Source organism: Rhinoraja longicauda, unplaced genomic scaffold (assembly GCF_053455715.1).
Source record: "Rhinoraja longicauda isolate Sanriku21f unplaced genomic scaffold, sRhiLon1.1 Scf000078, whole genome shotgun sequence".
Classification (NCBI taxonomy): domain Eukaryota; kingdom Metazoa; phylum Chordata; class Chondrichthyes; order Rajiformes; family Arhynchobatidae; genus Rhinoraja; species Rhinoraja longicauda.
Genome location: NW_027601296.1, coordinates 207501 through 215000, shown reverse-complemented (window position 1 = coordinate 215000; position 7500 = coordinate 207501).

Genomic DNA, 7500 nt, shown 5'->3' with positions numbered 1-7500 from the left:
CGATACACGTTTCTGCCGCCAGGGGGGGGGGGGGGTGGGGGGGGGGGGGGGGGGCAAGCCAGCCGGCCGGGGGCGCCCGGCGCCGATCCGGCGCTTACTCGACACGCTCGAGCATCCGAACCCGTCTTATCTACGGGACCGCCGTTGCCACTTGAACACCTTTCGCCGAGAGTATCCGGGCACCCCACCTACCCGCCGGAATCACGAACCACGAGGTAGAAGTCAGGAACCAACAGGAGAAGTCGTGAACTAAATGGCGAATTCATGAACCAAACGGAGAGAAGTCATGAACCGAGCGGTTTAGGGTCAGGGTGAGGGTTGTTAGGGTGAGGCCGTTAGGGTGAGGCCGTTGCTTCGAGCGGGAAGATGGGCAGCCCCGCCCCCCCCCCCCCCCCCCCCCCCCCCGTTGGGTGGAAGGAAACCTCTGCTGCGGGCCCGGCAACCATCCCGAACGGACCCGCTGGGTCCAAATGTCTGCCGCGGGCGGTCCTGCTGCGGTCGCGGGTTCGTTGGAAACCTCTCCTGCTGCTGGCATGGCCACCCTCCCCCCCCCGCCCGACTGACGACCCTGCGGGCCGGCGACCCGGTGTCCCGTTGCCGCGCGGGGAGTGATCCTCGGGGCCGTGCCGGGCGGGCCCAGCGACACGAAGAGAGTGGGGGGGGGGTCGGAGGGAGTGGCACTGGGGAGAGAGGGGTGGGGGAGAGAGTGCCCCCCCCCCCCCCCCCCCCCCATTAGGGGCGAGTTTATGCAGTCATCAGAGTTTATACCTAACCTCATGATGCTTTATTAGCCGGATAGGCTGTCTGACCTCGCCCCCAGTCCCTACTCCTTCCACTGGATTCTTCTTATACCCTCTTTTTCTTCGTGCCCCCCCCCCCCCCACGCAGGGAGGGTTCCAAGAGGGAGGAGGGAGGGAGGGAGTCCCGGGGCCGTGAGAGAGAGAGAGAGCCTCATTAGCTGCTAGGTTCACCTCATTAGCTGCTAGCTAACGCGTCAGACCTTTTACATTCTTTAGAGGATTGAAACCTCAGGGCCTTTAACCCCCGTTCACCGTTTACACTCAACGATCCTTCCGAACAAAACCCTTACACATCTGTCCGTCCAACTGACCCCCGAGATACCTAACACGCAGATTAACACGTCAGCGGTGATCGGCGTGTCATAGAGGAGTCACAAAGACGGGCAAAATAGAGTGGTTGAATAAAAAATACTCACTCAATTGGCCGTGATTTAACGTAGCACACAATGATGCAAAGCCCATGCAAAGTCCAGTGGCCCAAGCAAACAAATAAGATAGATCTGGCTCGGCGTTCCTCATCTCCACATCGTCACCCAGCACGCCGACGCCCAATAACAATTCCCCCGCAAATTGTGCACCTCGAGCGGCAGTACTTTAAACGGCGCCGTCTTCGGCGTGGACGGCATGAACCAAGTCGGCAAGCATCGTCACCCAGCACACAGACGTCCACTAACAATTCCTCCCCCCTGCAAATTGCGCGCCGCGAACGGCAGTACTTTCAAGTATGCCGCCTTCGGCGGGGACATCGTGAACCAAATCGGCAGGCAGGCGTCGTCAGCCGGTCGACCGACCCCCAGTTGCATTGCCCCAACGGCCATTGTGCACTTCGAACAGAACAGTGCTTTTAAAATATTCCGCCTGCCGCGTGTACATCATGAAACAAATGGAAAGGACGAACCGGGCGTGCAACCGATGCACGGAGAGTGACAGGTCGTCAAGCAAGTCCGTGGCAATCCGTCGGCCGACTCGGCCGCGGCCAGCAGAGGCGTTTTGGCCCGGGCGCGCCGAACTTTGCGCGCCCTCGGTATGCGTAACACTAGCACATGCCTTCAAAACTCACTACAAAATAACCCCAAAGTATGCCGCCTTCCCCGTGGGCCTTGTTACCAATATCTTGCCCTGCTTCCTGATGCCCTTATGGGGTCGGCTCTGTTCTTGCAGAACCCTCAGGTGGTGCAGAGTCTGGGCCATTTTATCAATATCTTGCCCTGATTCCTGATGCCCTTATGGGGTCGGCTCTGTTCTTGCAGAACCCTGAGGTGGTGCAGAGTCTGCGCCTTGTTATCAATATCTTGCCCTGCTTCCTGAAACCCTTATGGGGTTGGTTCTGTTACAAAACCCTCAGGTGGTGCAGAGTCTGGGCCACTTTATAAATAACTCTGCCTGCATTAGGGTCAGGGTTAGGGTTAGGGTTAGGGTTAGGGTTAGGGTTAGGGTTAGGGTTAGGGTTAGGGTTAGGGTTAGGGTTAGGGTTAGGGTTAGGGTTAGGGTTAGGGTTAGGGTTAGGGTTAGGGTTAGGGTTAGGGGTAGGGGTAGGGGTAGGGGTAGCGGTAGGGGTAGGGGTAGGGGTAGGGGTAGTTTGAACTACTGCCGCTCCAGGCGCGCACTGTGCGTGGGTAATTTTCAGTGGGCGTCGGTGTGCTGGGTGACGATGCCGCCCAGACTCTGCACCACCTGAGGGATCTGCAAGAACAGAGCCGAACCCGCAAGGGTATCGGGAAGCAGGGCAAGATATTGATAACAAGGCCCAGACTCTGCACCACCCGAGGGTTCTGCAAGAACAGAGCCGACCCCATAAGGGTATCAGGAAGCAGGGTGAGATAGTGACACCATTTGTAAAACCGGCAAATCCCACCCAGGAAACATTGCAAAAATTGGCCTCTAATGCTGGAACGTGGGTAAAGCCAAACAAACACGACACGTTTTAAAAGAACGTTACTAAAACAGCCTGGGATATGCCCATGACAAAGGATAGGCCGAACCTCACCAGAAAAAAAGAGAGGGAGACCACGGCAGAGCTGAGGGATAAACATGAGATGGTGATAAAACCAGCAGACGAGGGGAGCAGTAGGGTTACAAATTAATGTCAATATGGGGCCTGCTCCCACTGGGTAATAGACAAAAACATAGAACAGGGTGACAGGAGAGACTGGATAGCACAGAGGATAACCCGTGAGCGAAATAATGGGGTGTATGCAGTTCAATGTAAGGAGTGTACCTTACGGTACATAGGGGAAACAGGTAAAACAGCCTCAGCGGTGATCGACGTGTCAAAGAGGAGTCACAAAGACGGGCAAAATAAAGTGGTTGATTATAGACAATAGACAATAGACAATAGGTGCAGGAGTCGGCCATTCAGCCCTTCGAGCCAGCACCGCCATTCAATGCGATCATGGCTGATCACTCTCAATCAGTACCCCGTTCCTGCCTTCTCCCCATACCCCCTCACTCCGTTATCCTTAAGAGCTCTATCCAGCTCTCTCTTGAAAGCATCCAACGAACTGGCCTCCACTGCCTTCTGAGGCAGAGAATTCCACACCTTCACCACTCTCTGACTGAAAAGGTTCTTCCTCATCTCCGTTCTAAATGGCCTACCCCTTATTCTTAAACGGTGGCCCCTTGTTCTGGACTCCCCCAACATTGGGAACATGTTTCCTGCCTCTAATGTGTCCAATCCCCTAATTATCGTATATGTTTCAATAAGATCCCCCCTCATTCTTCTAAATACCAGTGTATACAAGCCCAATCGCTCCAGCCTTTCAACATACGACCGTCCCGCCATTCCGGGAATTAACCTAGTGAACCTACGCTGCACGCCCTCCATAGCAAGAATATCCTTCCTCAAATTTGGAGACCAAAACTGCACACAGTACTCCAGGTGCGGTCTCACCAGGGCCCGCTACAACTGTAGAAGGACCTCTTTGCTCCTATACTCAACTCCTCTGGTTACGAAGGCCAACATTCCATTTTTCTTCACTGCCTGCTGTACCTGCATGCTTCCTTTCATTGACTGATGCACTAGGACATCCAGATCTCGTTGAACTCCCCCTCCTCCTAACTTGACACCATTCAGACAATAATCTGCCTTTCTACTCTTACTTCCAAAGTGAATAACCTCGCACTTATCTACATTAAACTGCATCTGCCATGTATCCGCCCACTCACACAACCTGTCCAAGTCATCCTGCAGCCTTATTGCATCTTCCTCACAATTCACACTACCCTCCAGCTTAGTATCATCTGCAAATTTGCTAATGGTACTTTTAATCCCTCCGTCTAAGTCATTAATGCATATCGTAAATAGCTGGGGTCCCAGCACCGAACCTTGCGGTACCCCACTGGTCACTGCCTGCCATTCCGAGAGGGACCCATTTATACCCACTCTTTGCTTTCCGTCTGTCAACCAATTTTCTATCCATGTCAGTACCCTACCCCCAATACCACGTGCCCTAATTTTGCCCACTAATCTCCTATGTGGGAGCTTGTCGAAGGCTTTCTGAAAGTCGAGGTACACCACGTCCACTGACTCTCCCCTGTCAATTTTCCTAGTTACATCCTCAAAACATTCCAGTAGATTTGTCAAGCATGATTTCCCCTTCGTAAATCCATGCTGACTCGCAATGATCCTGTTACTGCTATCCAAATGCTCAGCAATTTCGTCTTTTCTAATTGACTCCAGCATCTTCCCCACCACTGATGTCAGACTAACTGGTCTATAATTACCCGTTTTCTCTCTCCCTCCCTTCTTAAAAAGTGGGATAACATTTGCTATCCTCCAATCCACAGGAACTGATCCTGAATCTATATAGAACATTGAAAAATGATCTCCAATGCTTCCACTATTTCTAGAGCCACCTCCTTAGGTACCCTGGGATGCAGACCATCAGGCCCTGGGGATTTATCAGCCTTCAGTCCCATCAGTCTACCCAAAACCATTTCCTGCCTAATGTGGATTTCCTTCAGTTCCTCCATCACCCTAGGTTCTCCGGCCCCTAGAACATTTGGGAGATTGTGTGTATCTTCCTCAGTGAAGACAGACCCAAAGTAACGGTTTAACTCGTCTGCCATTTCTTTGTTCCCCATAATAAATTCCCCCGTTTCTGTCTTCAAGGGACCCACATTTGCCTTGACTATTTTTTTCCTCTTCACGTACCTAAAAAAACTTTTGCTATCCTCCTTTATATTATTGGCTAGTTTACCCTCGCACCTCATCTTTTCTCCCCGCATTGCCTCTTTAGTTAACTTTTGTTGCTCTTTAAAAGAGTCCCAATCCTCTGTCTTCCCACTCTTCTTTGCTATGTTATACCTCCTCTCCTTAATTTTTATGCTGTCCCTGACTTCCCTTGTCAGCCACAGGTGTCTCTTACTCCCCTTAGAGTCTTTCCACCTCTTTGGAATAAATTGATCCTGCAACCTCTGCATTATTCCCTGGAATACCTGCCATTGCTGTTCTACCGTCTTCCCTGCTAGGGCCTCCTTCCAGTCAATTTTGGCCAGCTCCCGCCTCATGCCTCTGTAATCCCCTTTGCTATACTGTAATACAGACACTTCCGATTTTCCCTTCTACCTTTCCATTTGCAGAGTAAAACTTATCGTGTTGTGATCACTGCCTCCTAACGGCTCTTTTACCTCTAGTCCCCTTATCAGATCAGGATCATTAAAAACACTCACTCTATTGGCCGTGATTTAACCTAGCACACAGTGTTGCAAAGCCCATGCAAAGTCCAGTGGGCCAAGCAAACAAATAAGATAGATCTGGCTCGGCGTTCCACATCTCCACATCGTCACCCAGCACGCCGACGCCCATTAACAATTCCCCCGCAAATTGTGCACCTCGAGCGGCAGTACTTTAAACGGCGCCGTCTTCGGCGTGGACGGCATGAACCAAGTCGGCAAGCATCGTCACCTAGCACACAGACGTGCACTAACAATTCCTCCCCCCGCAAATTGCGCGCCGCGAACGGCGGTACTTTCAAGTATGCCGCCTTCGGCGGGGACATCGTGAACCAAATCGGCAGGCAGGCGTCGTCAGCCGGTCGACCGACCCCCAGCTGCATTTCCCCAACGGACATTGTGCACTTCGTACAGAACAGTGCTTTTAAAATATTCCGCCTGCCGCGTGGACATCATGAACCAAATGAGCAGGCAGGCATCATATCATATCATATCATACACATACAGCCGGAAACAGGCCTTTTCGGCCCTCCAAGTCCGTGCCGCCCAGCGATCCCCGTACATTAACATTATCCTATACCCACTAGGGACAGTCAGCCCCCAGCACAACGACGCCCCCGCTAACAATTCCCCACGCACATGGTGCGCTCGAGCTGCAGCACTTTAAAGTACGCCGCCTTCGGCGGGGACATCGTGAACCAAAGGAGCAGGCAGCCATGGTCACCGCCAGCACAACGACGGCGCCGCTAACAATTCCCCGCGCACCTTGTGCGCTCGAGCTGCAGTACTTTAAAGTACGCCGCCTTCGGCGGGGACATCGTGAACCAAAGGAGCAGGCAGCCATGGTCACCGCCAGCACAACCACGGCGCCGCTAACAATTCCACGCGCACCTTGTGCGCTCGAGCTGCAGTACTTTAAAGTACGCCGCCTTCGGCGGGGACATCGTGAACCAAAGGAGCAGGCAGCCATGGTCACCGCCAGCACAAGCACGGCGCCGCTAACAATTCCCCGCGCACCTTGTGCGCTCGAGCTGCAGTACTTTAAAGTACGCCGCCTTCGGCGGGGACATCGTGAACCAAAGGAGCAGGCAGCCATGGTCACCGCCAGCACAACCACGGCGCCGCTAACAATTCCACGCGCACCTTGTGCGCTCGAGCTGCAGTACTTTAAAGTACGCCGCCTTCGGCGGGGACATCGTGAACCAAAGGAGCAGGCAGCCATGGTCACCGCCAGCACAAGCACGGCGCCGCTAACAATTCCCCGCGCACCTTGTGCGCTCGAGCTGCAGTACTTTAAAGTACGCCGCCTTCGGCGGGGACATCGTGAACCAAAGGAGCAGGCAGCCATGGTCACCGCCAGCACAACCACGGCGCCGCTAACAATTCCCCGCGCACCTTGTGCGCTCGAGCTGCAGTACTTTAAAGTACGCCGCCTTCGGCGGGGACATCGTGAACCAAAGGAGCAGGCAGCCATGGTCACCGCCAGCACAAGCACGGCGCCGCTAACAATTCCCCGCGCACCTTGTGCGCTCGAGCTGCAGTACTTTAAAGTACGCCGCCTTCGGCGGGGACATCGTGAACCAAAGGAGCAGGCAGCCATGGTCACCGCCAGCACAACCACGGCGCCGCTAACAATTCCACGCGCACCTTGTGCGCTCGAGCTGCAGTACTTTAAAGTACGCCGCCTTCGGCGGGGACATCGTGAACCAAAGGAGCAGGCAGCCATGGTCACCGCCAGCACAAGCACGGCGCCGCTAACAATTCCCCGCGCACCTTGTGCGCTCGAGCTGCAGTACTTTAAAGTTCGCCGCCTTCGGCGGGGACATCGTGAACCAAAGGAGCAGGCAGCCATGGTCACCGCCACCACAACCACGGCGCCGCTAACAATTCCCCGCGCACCTTGTGCGCTCGAGCTGCAGCGCTTTAAAGTTCGCCGCCTTCGGCGGGGACATCGTGAACCAAAGGAGCAGGCAGGCAGGCAGCGTCACCCCCAGCACAACGACGCCGCCGCTAACAATTCCCCACG